Genomic DNA, 12222 nt, shown 5'->3' with positions numbered 1-12222 from the left:
ATGTCCATAAAACGTCAAACTAGTGGACCGGATTATGTTTCGGTGAGGGAAAAAAAAATGGTCCAACTTAAATTGACTTATTTACTCGACCCAATTTAAATTTAATACATTACCGACCTAATACAAGCTTTATTCATTTAACAAATTTTCTCCTTAAAATTTTGCCTCTAAAGAGTGGGCAACTCTATAAATCGGCTCACAAGATCAATGAGGGGTCGGGTTATGGATAATGACGTTAACAGAGTAACAAAGCGAAAAGGGAGGTGAATTGTCCTCAGGTGACAAACAATGCCCTCCCTCTTGTAAACCGATTTGCTTCCATGAATTGGCCAATCCCGATGGCCGGAATATAGCTGTTAGCTTTCTATTTGTACGTCCTCTCTGTTTAGAGAGAGAGATTCCGTGATTTCTGTGTGCCTGAGAAGGTGGAAGTGGATTCATGGAGGGAAGGTTTGGACAAAAAGTCATTCAAAATGTCTCATGAGGTCTATAGTTATGGTGAGGAGAAACTCTTTTCAAAATTCCCATTCATTCGAAGAATGCACAGACACTAAAATCTGAGTTGTTGCGCACCGAACATTCTTGTATCAACGTTGCATCCTTGACATTTAGAATTTTCTACAATGAATAAGCTCCCAAAACCTTGGTAGATGAATGAAATTTGCAAAGTTATCATAAGCTGGTTTCGTGGCTATCTTTTGTGTGTTACAGCTGATCAAAGGAGTTGCAGAAATACTTTCCACATTTATGACCTGAAGAATCGTTTGATAGCCCACAGCCTAGTGATTAAGGAGGTCTCTCAGATGCTTTGTGAAATGGGGTAATACAGCTCTTATACTTAATGATAAATCTGCACTTTGTATCAGACAGAGAAGGATATGGAAAGCAAATTAGATATGCTCTTCAAGAAAAGCCTCTATATACTGTGGCCATTAACCTTGTGCAGAGTCAACAAGCTGATGCTGCTGCAAATGCAGAAGTGTTAAAGGAAATATGGGGATCATCTGTATTCTAAGCAGGACTATGATGAGGTTATGGCACAGTATATTAACCCAATTGGTCACCTTGAACCTTCATATGTGATTCAGAAATTTCTAGATGCTCATAGAATCTACGACCTGACAAATTACTTGGGAAAGTTGCATGAGAAAGGGCTTACATCTAAAGATCACACCACACTTCTGTTGAACCGTTGCACCAAATTAAAAGATGTTGAGAAGTTGAATGTGTTCATCAAGGAAACTGCTATAAGGGTCTGTTGAGCTACCGATTACTATGAGCATGCAATGTATGTTGCTAAGAAGGCAGGGACTGTTATATAAAGATTTTGCTCGAAGACCTTGGTCGGTATGATGAGGTATTGTAATATTTTTCTGAGTCTTGAGCCTAATCGAGCGGGTGTAACAGTCAAAGAGTATGGTAAAATTCTTATAGAGCACAAACCAGTGGAAACCATTGAGATACTCATGAGGCTTTGCGCTGAGGATGGAGAATCTACAGGAAGAGGAGACTGATGGTGTATATGTATCTTTTTTACCTTCTCCTGTTGATTTTCTTAACATGTTTATCCACCATCTGCCGGCCCTTATGGAATTCCTTGAGAAGTACAACGACAAGGTTAAAGTTTCGCCTGCAAAAGTAGAAATACGCGATACCTTTCTGGGGTTATTCCAGTCCAATGACCTAAACTTCTGGCCAATGTCACAAGCTAACAAGGATGGGGAGCACGATACTAGTGTAAGACCAGAAGCAGTTGGAATTTCAAGAGTTGTGACTAATGGGAAATTGCTGTCGAATAACAAAGATACAAGCAAGGAATGTTTGGAAAGACGTGGAAAGGGGATTCGCTTGCTTAAGGTTGCATGGAGAGCTGACCCGGAGCATCCATTTTATGACGTTGACCTTGCTATAATTCTATGTGAAATGAATGGATTCACTCAAGGGCTTCTCTGCATCTATGAGAAGATGAAACTTTATAAGTAGGTAATTGCTTGCCACATGCAGGGCCATGACCATGAGGGTTTGATAGCATGCTGTAAAAGGCTAGGGGATTCAGGTAGGGGAGGGGATCCGACACTGTGGGCAGGCCTCAAATATTTTAGTGAGCTTGGTGAGGATTTGCTTCAAAGAAGTAAAGGGAGTCCTGAATTACATAGAGAGGGATGACAAGTTACCTCCTAAACTGTTCTTCAGATGCTTTCTAAAAATCCTTGCCTCACTCTCTCTGTCACCAAGGACTATATAGCCAGAAAGCTCGAGCAGGAATCTAAACTCATTGAAGACGATCGACGTGTGTATTATTTTAGTTCTCAACTAATTTTTGCTTTACCTTTTTAACGATATGTAGTTCCTTGACATATTGCTAAAGAGGGAATGATGTACCTATTTTATAAAACATGTAAACTGATGGATATCATTATAGATGATAACAAAGTTCACATTATAATACACTGCGTCTTAGTGTGGATAGATATATGGAAAAGGAAGCACTGTCAATGTTCTAAGAGCGCAAATTCTGCAGTTACAGTTTCATTTATTTTATTTTTTTTTTAGTGTTCTTGCAGTCAGCAACTAGATTTGGCTAGTTTTTGGAAAATTGGAACTTGTCTAAATGTTTTCCATCGACAAAATGTAAGTTTGCTCATTCTTGGCCACATTGCTGAAATGGAAGTTTGATGTGAGTTAATAGAGGGTTTTATCAACCGTTTAAAACGAACTATTGATTAGATGGAACAGAAAGATATAGAGACCGGTGGCTATGGGGCTGGAGAAGATTTGAGATTGTCAAACTTCAGAAATGCTTTATTATCAATAAATGATAGAAGGAAAAAGCAGCCAGCAATCGCTACCATGACATGCTCTGTAACTTGGCATCTTTTACAACTTTTTAGTACATTTAATCGTGCAGTTGCTAATAATCCCTTTGATCGATATTGTCTCTTTCATCGCTATTGATGGAGATGTTAAAGAATTGGTTGTTATATCGATAAATAGACAACTTTTACATTGAAACACAGATGGATTAGCATCTTTAGCCTTCTTATTTAGTTTTTATAGTCGAGATCCATGTTATTTCCTGAAATGAGATTACGTGATTCCTTGGTCCCCCAAAACTACACTAGTGGACCTGGCGATCTTTCTGTGTCGTGTCACACACCCATTAGCTTTTGAAGCTTGATAGATGTGGTGACTTTTAAATCAAAATATGCGAGAACCAGTTTGCAATATTTTGTCTGGACCAACATTCGTTTATTTGTGTAAAATGCCTCTGCAGGAAGACACTCAGACTAGGAGAAAACAAATTGCGGATCTTAGAACGAATGCATGAATTTTTCAGCTAAGCAAGTGCACAGCGCTTGATCTCCCCGCTGTCCACTTTATGCATGTTAGATATATTGTATATAATAGGACTAGGATTGTCCCTTTAGTAAATGTATTTACATTTATAGCCTTCCTTATATGTATATTTATATGGACCTTGTGCCTAATGGTAAATCAATCATTCCATTATCTACTTCTATAAATCTGACATGGTATCAAAGCTACGATTTCGCTCGTCTTCTTCATTGCGCCTTCATCTCGCACCAGCCGGCCAATGTTGTCTTCATTGCTCCGACTTCGCAATTCGTCTAACTTTGTCTCACCCGATCTTCTTCGTCTTTCTCCTTAGTCTCATGATTCATATATATTTGCTTTTGCTTTGATTTATTGATCTCAAAATTGTGGCTGATAGTGATCGCATTGATCGCATTGATGTTAAGTTGGATGGCGCTAATTATGTTACTTGGAAATCCTCATTGATGGCGGCTCTTGTTTATCGTGATTTATATGAACATGTTGATGGTACTCCTCCTCGTCCTACATCTTTGTTTGATATTGCTGAGCCCAAACCTAGTACCGATTAGATTACGCGACATGAATATGAAATTAGGGCTTGGCATGTTGCTAATCGAAAAGCATGGGCAATATTAGTGGGTTCTATCAGCCTTGATCTTCACCCCCAATTTACTCAAATTGTTGGTCCAAAACAGTCATGGGATCAAATTGCTGAGATGTTTACATAGACAAGTTCTGTTCATGTTTATCAACTTATGCAGGTGCTTCATCATGCCACTCAAGGTACACGTTCCGTTCGTGAATTTTATAATTATATGACGTCTCTTTGATTCCAACTTGATGTGTTGGCTCATCCAACATGTCCCACATGTACTGGTTGCGCTGCTTGTGCTGCATTTAAACTTGAAGATTAGAACAAGAATTGTCTTTACGAATTCTTGATGCAACTCTCACCAGATTTAAAGAGAGTTCAAAGTCAGATTTTCTATCATTACCTGCGCGCCATCTCTTTCCGATGTAGTCAAGGAACTTCAAGCTAAGGAAACTACACAAGGAATTCTTGGTACGCCTCTATCTCTAGATCCATCTATTGTATTGGCCACCCCACGGCGTGATTTCTAGTCCGGCTCCTCGCGGCGTGGCTTCAAGTCTACCTCCTCTCGGCGTGGTTTCCGGTCTAGCAATTCTCGGCGTGGTTCTCAATATGGTTCTCGGCGTGGTCTTGTGCGTGGTTCCCGGCGTGCCTCTTCTCAACGAGGTTCACGTTTTTATTACAACTACTGCAAGCAAAATGGACATTCCGAGGATCGATATTTTAAAAAGATATGTAATCTTCTTGATGTACCCACGCGCTCAATTGCACTTGTCTCTTCTCCATCCGCGGACCGTGCCATTTCATCCTCCTCTTCGAATGATCATCTTGCTAATATTGAGGCTCGGCTTTCTCGTTTAGGCGAGCTTCATCTTAGTTCTTCTGGTGCGTCATCCTCTGTTGCTACCGCCACGCCCGCTATGCGATCCTCGGGTAATAGTTCATCTTGAATTCTTAACTCTAGGGCTGCTCATCACATGATTGCCTTTCTTGATCATCTTACTTAGCAGATCGCACTCAAAATTCCGGAAGGATTCTTTATAGCTAATGGATCATCTCTTACTGCTACTATGCAAGGTCATCTTACTATCCCCGGCAGCTTTAATGTGTTTAATGTATTGCATATACCAAATTTGGCCCTCAATCTTTTATCTCGTTGAGCAACTTGCGATATGGCTTATGTGGTGACATTTACCGTTGATTCTTGTGTTATGAAAGATCATATGAGTGGCCGGATAATTAGCAAGGGTAGTAGAAGTGGAAGATTGTATACAATGTAGCAACTCTAGTTTCCCTCACCTCAACCTATTACCGGCCATCTTCGACCTTAACTATTGGCACCAATGTCTGGGTCATATATCCGCTTCCCGTTTGTCTTTTCTACATCAGCAACGTGTACTTGAGCTTGTTTCATGTACTATTATGTGTCCTTGTACTAGTTGTCCTTGAACTAAACAATCCGCACCTCATTTTCCCGTTAATTCTTCCGTTCCATTACCCGATCTAATTTAGTACATTCGGATGTTTGGGGTCCCGCCCCCCAACTTTCTAAAAGTGGTTTTAAGTATTGTGTATCGTTTATTGATGATTATTCTCGTTATACCTGAATTTATTTCATGCATTCTTGTGATGAATTTCTCTTTATCTATAAAAGCTTTACTGCCATGATCTATACTCAATTCTCTAAAGCTATTAAAGTTTTTCGTTCTAATTCCCGTGGGGAGTATCTTTCTACAGCTTTTCGTTCTTTCTTAACTTCTCAAGGAACCTTACCTCGCTTGTTGTGTCTTAGTGTTCTTGCTCAAAATGGTCTTACTGAGCGAAAACATCGTCGTATTCTAGATACTACTTGTGCTCTCTTGTTGTCCAATTCCATCCCCACTGAATTTTGAGCCGAAGCACTTTCTACTGTTGTCTATCTCATAAATTGACTCCCTTCTCATGTCCTCTCCAAAGTCACCACTCACCAATGTCTTTTCTCGAAACCATCCACTTATTGCCAATTTCGTGTTTTTTGGCTATATGTGTTATGTGCTTCTTCTACCATATGAGGGCACCAAACACTCTGCAAAGTCGGTTCGATATGCTTTCTTGGGCTACAGCACAGGACATAAAGTCTATATGTGCTATGATCCTTCTTCATGGTGTATTCTTATCTCTCGTAGTATCCTTTTCTTTGAGCATCTACCGTTCTTTTCCTCTTCTACTTCTCAACGATCGTCTCCATCTATTTTTATGGATTTTTCTCTTGATTCATCTTTTGTTCCTCCTATTATATCTTCTCCGTCTGACCCAGTGTCACCACCTTCTCCCGTTATGCCTCCTCCTTCACCTACTTCACCCGCCACTCGACGCTTCTTGATAATTCTAGCCCACCGTCCCCTCGGCGGAATCCTCCGCGAGATTGCAGTCCTTCGACTAGATATGTGGCAACTATTAACACCTAAATTTTGACTAACCCCCTTTTAGTCATTTGCATACAAAAATCAGAGCTAATATTTTAGTTCTAACAAAAATAATTGGGTCATTTTTCATGTTTAATTTTATCATGCATTATATCTGCATTTGTTTGGACTACCAGCGAGGGATTTGAGCTTAATTTTGTCAGGAATTTGAACTTGAATTAACGGAAAAATTCCCGGCAATTAAAAGACATGTGTGTGGAAATTTCATATGGGTTAGGCTTATTTTCAGCCCAATTTTGCTCAATTAAATTTTAAGGCTTTTAATTAATTGACTAAAGCCTAATTCGAGCCCGAAGTCGCGCTGTTAAGCCCACAAGCAAGCAATTTGCGGCTGGCCCTCTTGCAACCCTTTGTGGCCGAAAATTTGAGGTGTCCGAATCCATTAGGACTCCTCAAAGTTAGAATTTTTTATCCAACAGTGATTATTGAATCCTACCTCAAATAATGTTCCTAATCCGACGGTCAAAAACCAACTTCATGTCAAATAGGATTAAGGGGCTCTCTTATTCTATAAATATGTATTTATGCCTAGGGTTAGAGGGGGTCGGCAATTTTTTCTGCACAGGGCGCTCAGAAAATTCACGTGTGGAAAGGCAAGAGGGAGAGAGTAAAGAGTTTTAGCCGAGATCCCCCGTCGTGACGGGGACTACCCACTACGGCCGGTTGCTTTTGCTCACTACGTTCTACTGTTTTGACTCATAGTTTTCTACTGCACTATTGTTGTTCCGTGGCCTCACCTTCCTTGGTGCCTCGAGGTGGCTGCTTGGTGATTTTACGGTGGACAAAAAGGACAAAAAAACAGGTCAAAAGTGGCAATTGTTGTCCTTGCTGTTCAACGGTTTTTGTTCCTGTTAGCTGCTCATCCATCGGTGCTCCTCTGTTCAATTCGAGCGTTGTTCGTCTGTGCGTTCTCTGCCCACACTTGCCCGAGATCGACGCTGCTACTAATGCGTGATCAAGCTACTGTCGAGGTGTGATTTAGCTGCTGTCCAGAGGTGTTTTAGCTGCTGTTCGGGATAGTTATGTTGCTGATTTGGTGCAAAAATAGCAGCTATTTGGCTCGGGTTCATTTGATTTCAAGGGCAGGTTTTTTCGGAGTTACCTGGAGTGTTTTCCTCGCCGTTTTAGCATCAAAAGCTTGCTGTTGGGAACCTATTCTTGGGTAAATTAGGGTGTGCATAGTAACACTTCAGATTGATTTCTCAACTTCTCCTTCAAAGCGCGGGATGATCGGCGGCCGGCGTCTAGCGACCGGGCGGCGGCTGCGTCCGGCGACGGCGTCCGGCGACGGCCGGCGGCGGCCGGCGACCGCTGCGTTCGGCGGCGGCGGCGGCGGGCGGGCGACCGGGCGGCGCCGGCGTCCGCGTCCGGCGGCGTCCGGTGTCCGGCGACACTGCGATGGGCGGTCGGTGGAGGTCAATGTGATCGAAGAAGTAATTCTAAGGTGGAAAAGTAAAAAAAAATTACTTCTCAAAGTTGGCAAAAAATCTTGCCAAAAGTTAAAAATTCTACCATAAGTTAAAAATCCTACCGGAAATCAATTTTTTTACCAAACGGATTTCTACTTGGCAAGGTTTTTACCAAACGGATTTCCCTGCCGGATTGACTTCCGGCAGAGAAATCCAGAAGTAGAAGTGATTTCATGCGCACCCTTAAGTGCTAGAACTCAACTCGTTGGTGTGCGCATAACTCCTTTGGCCGTTTGTCTAAGAGTTTTGCTCATCAAGTTTTCGATTCAAGGTTTGAATTAGTTAACGAAGGATTCTAATTTGCCGTATCTTAGGATTCGTTATCTATGTGATTGATTGTTTGCTTTTGTGCTTTATTTTTTTTTGTTAAATTTCAATCGCTGATAATTATCCGTGTTACAAGATGGTCATCAAATTGAAAGCATGCACAAAAAATTCGGATTTTACTCTTGATATTGCTCGATCCAAAAAGCTGAACATGATTTGAATGAGTTTCACTTTGTCTCGTTTATCTTGATTGATTTTGAAGTATAGTGCATATTCTAAAATTGATCAAATAAAAGTGAATTTTGACAAGATAAGGATAGTGATATTCAATTGAGATTTGGTGGGTCGTTCATGGATAAGGATTGATCTTTGCATATCAAATTTGAATTTTTCTACATGTTTTTTTTTAGCTTGTGGATGATTGTGTATACCTTGAGGGCATTTTCTCGAATTTGCAGTATATCTCTGGATATTTGATTTGAATTTAAGATAATCTAGATCTCGATCATATCTTTAAGATATTGTGCACATCTTTTGGAATATTCAAGACTATCTTGTAGTTTGAATTGGGATCCTTTAAAATTATAATCATCTCTTTTAAACTTGAAAATTATCTGATACACTTTGAAAATCTTAAGAGATAAATTTCCTAAATTAAAAAGATATGTGAATCATTTGTGGATAGGAGCCTATCCCCTTCAAAATTCAGCAATCCCTCTAGTTAGTTGAGATTCATTTTTGTTATTTTTTATAATCTACCTTGAGATAACACATGTTCTATTGTGCCTTGTCCCTCGGAATATGTGCATTATTGATGATCATCCGACTTCACCCTTGAAGTACGACGTCATCCGTACAATGAAATTGTCTAACATGTCCCATAACTTTGGGATCGGACCGACAAATTACATAATATATAAATTCACTATCCGACCCCACTGCGGGGTACAACATGACTAAATTACCTTATGACCCCACCTCTACGGTATGAAGCGAATTCATCGAAAATTTCCGATATAAAGGTGTATTATGCTCAAGGTTTATTATATTTTTATTTGATTCATTTTTCATAAAAAAAAAATCATAAAAATCACTATGTTTTGACCATAAATGAATTTTTTCAAAATTACATCTCAATGTGACTCTTAATATAAATTGGATTTTTATTAATCAATTTGTGTTAATTGTCGGACCAAAAATGATAGAACCGAAAATTCATAAAAGGGTTACAACATTTCATGTGCATTTCATATAGTCTAATTCGCCATGCATTTTCATGTCGTTAGTATAGTCTATATTGCATGACATGTAATTCTAAATTCATGTTCACTTTGCACCAAATTCAATTTTTCCAAAAGTCATTCATGCAATGTTTTACTATACCACATAACTTAAATAAATCATCTTGCATGTCATATAGGTTAGTTCCCACATTGCACATCATGTAGTTAGAATTCACGTTTTTATGTGCGTCACAACACATTTTCTCAATATCATCACCACTCATGTTATATAGTTGCATTTGCATAGCATGCATTTAATCAAGAAAACAAAAAAAAAAACATAATTGTATCTTGATTTTCAAAGAAATCAATTGAATTTGCCAATCAAGAAAATTTTCATAAGAATGGTACCGAAATGGTGTTAATTGAAAAATTAACATAATCAAGTCCCCGAATCCAAATCTCTAGTTAGTAGAAAATAAAGTATTCTCCCATACTTTATTTAGGCATATAATCTACTTACCAAAAAAAGATTAGTGGCGACTTCAAAAATTGAAAATCTTTTCAATTAAAATCATTAAACCTAAGTTAGGAATTGGGAGAGTCCGTATTATGTTAGTTAATTCATCTAATTAACCTAATAATCCATTAATCCGAAGTTCAATCCGAATTTTAGGTCGCGACAGTAGCTACGAGTTATTCTGATGAGTTTGGTTCTTTCATGGCTGTTGTCCACACTTTGCATGAACTATCAAATTATCGTATAGCCGCCCGACACGCCAAGTGGTGTAACGCTATGTCCGAGGAGTTGTCCGCTCTTGAACGCACTAGTACATGGGATCTTGTGTCTCTTCCACCAGGAAAGTCCTTGATATCTTGTCGTTGGATTTACAAAATCAAGACTCGCTTTGATAGTAGCGTTGAGCGTTATAAAGCACGTCTTGTAGCACATGATTTTGATCGAAGTATAGGATTGATTATGAGGAGATCTTTGTTCCTGTTGCCAAAATGACTTTCATTCGCACTCTTCTTGCAGTAGCTTCTATTCATAATTAGTCTCTCTTTCAACTTGATGTGAAGAACACTTTTCTTCATGGGGCCCTTCATGAGGAACTTTATATGCAGCCACCTCCTGGTCTCACTCATTCTCCATGTCAAGTTTGATGTCTTCGTCGAGCCCTTTATGGTCTTAAACAAGCTCTTTGAGCTTGGTTTAAGCGTTTTGCAAATGTTGTTTGGTCGACTAGTTTTGTTCAGAGTGAGAATGATCATGCTATGTTCACTCTCATGTCTCCTATTAGTTGTACTATTCTGCTACTCTATGTTGATGATATGATTATTACTATGGATGACTCTGTTCATATTGCTTATACTAAGTAACTTCTTCACCATCGGTTTGCTATGAAGGATTTGGGTTTCTTACGCTATTTTCTCGATCCTGAGATTGCTCGTAGTCGATGTGGTATTCTTCTCTCCCAGCATAAGTATGTCGTTGACATTCTTGCTCATGCTGAGTTATCTGATACTCATCTTGGGCTACTCCCATTGAATTTCATTTTGGTGAGCTTTTGTCTGATGTCACTCGCAACCGGGCTTTTGTTAGCAGTCTTGTTTATCTTACGATTACTCGTCCTAATATCGCCTATGCTATTCATCTTGTCGGTCAGTTTGTAACAGCTTCTCGTACAGTTCATTATGCTCTGTGTCTCCGGATTCTGCAACATCTTCATGGTACTCTAATACGTTCAGTTTTTCTCCCATCGACTTCCTCACTTGCTCTTTATGCTTACTCTGATGCTGACCGGACAACAAGCCTATTATAGAATTTTGTATCTTTCTGGGTGATTCTCTAATTTCTCGCCGTGCCAAAAAATAACCTATCGTGTCTCGCTCTTCTACTGATTCTGAGTATTATGCTATAGCCGACACTACGCTTGAGATTATTCGGCTTCATCATCTCCTTGCCGATCTTGGTGTTGCCTCCTCTACTCCCATTCCTCTTCATTGTGACAACAAGAGTGAATTCACATTGCCACAAGGCCGGTCTTCCACGAGCATACCAAGCACAATGACATTAATTGTGACATCACACGTCATCGGCTCCAAATACGTATCATTTATCTTCCATTTGTGACCTATGTAGCCTAACTTACCGACTTATTCACCAAATATCTTACATCACAACAATTTGTTGCTCTTCTTTCCAAGCTCTCGTTGGTTGACCCATCTTAAGTTTGAGTAGAATGTTAGATATATTGTATATATTAGGACTAGAGTTTTCCCTTTAGCGTATGTATTTACATTTATATCCCTCCTCATATGTATATTTATATCAGCCTTGTGCCTAATTGTAATTCAATCTTCCATTATCTACTTCTTTAAATCTAACAATATGTATGCATTCGTTCCATCAACGTTGTCTTAGTGATAATGAAGAGGAATGCCCTGAGTGTGCACTTGAGTACCGATCTGTGCTGGAAACAAAGAGAGGTTTGGAGTAAAATGCTAAGGACGGGATGGATTCTTCCAGCAGGTGAAGACATGTAAGGATGGATTTTCCATAATTGCTGAGAATGTTAGGAAGGGGATTGTGAGCAAAACTAGCAATGGATATACCGGTGCTTTTAGGTAGAGCAAAACCTTCTACAGCAATGGGCTGATGAGATTGACATGTCAGGTTCTTCATATTTTGATTAGGCTCTCGTTCATTATGTCAACAGCATTTCAGTTCTCTAGCTGGCAAATTTGCAATGGAAGCAACTGGCATTGAGCTATTTTTCACATGTCCAGAACTACACATTACACTCATACACCCATTAACTGTCCATCTGAAACCCTAAATTCCATTTCAAACCAAAACACTATTATAT

The 12222-nt window shown here is 39.4% G+C and overlaps 1 pseudogene; it reads left to right on the top strand.

The window, feature by feature from the left end:
- Window positions 1-650: 650 nt before the first annotated feature.
- On the top strand, window positions 651-11984 carry LOC115755120 (annotated as a pseudogene).
- The last annotated feature ends 238 nt before the right edge of the window (window positions 11985-12222 follow it).

This window comes from Rhodamnia argentea, chromosome 1 (genome assembly GCF_020921035.1).
Source record: "Rhodamnia argentea isolate NSW1041297 chromosome 1, ASM2092103v1, whole genome shotgun sequence".
NCBI lineage: Eukaryota > Viridiplantae > Streptophyta > Magnoliopsida > Myrtales > Myrtaceae > Rhodamnia > Rhodamnia argentea.
This window is presented reverse-complemented; position numbering and strand designations above follow the sequence as displayed.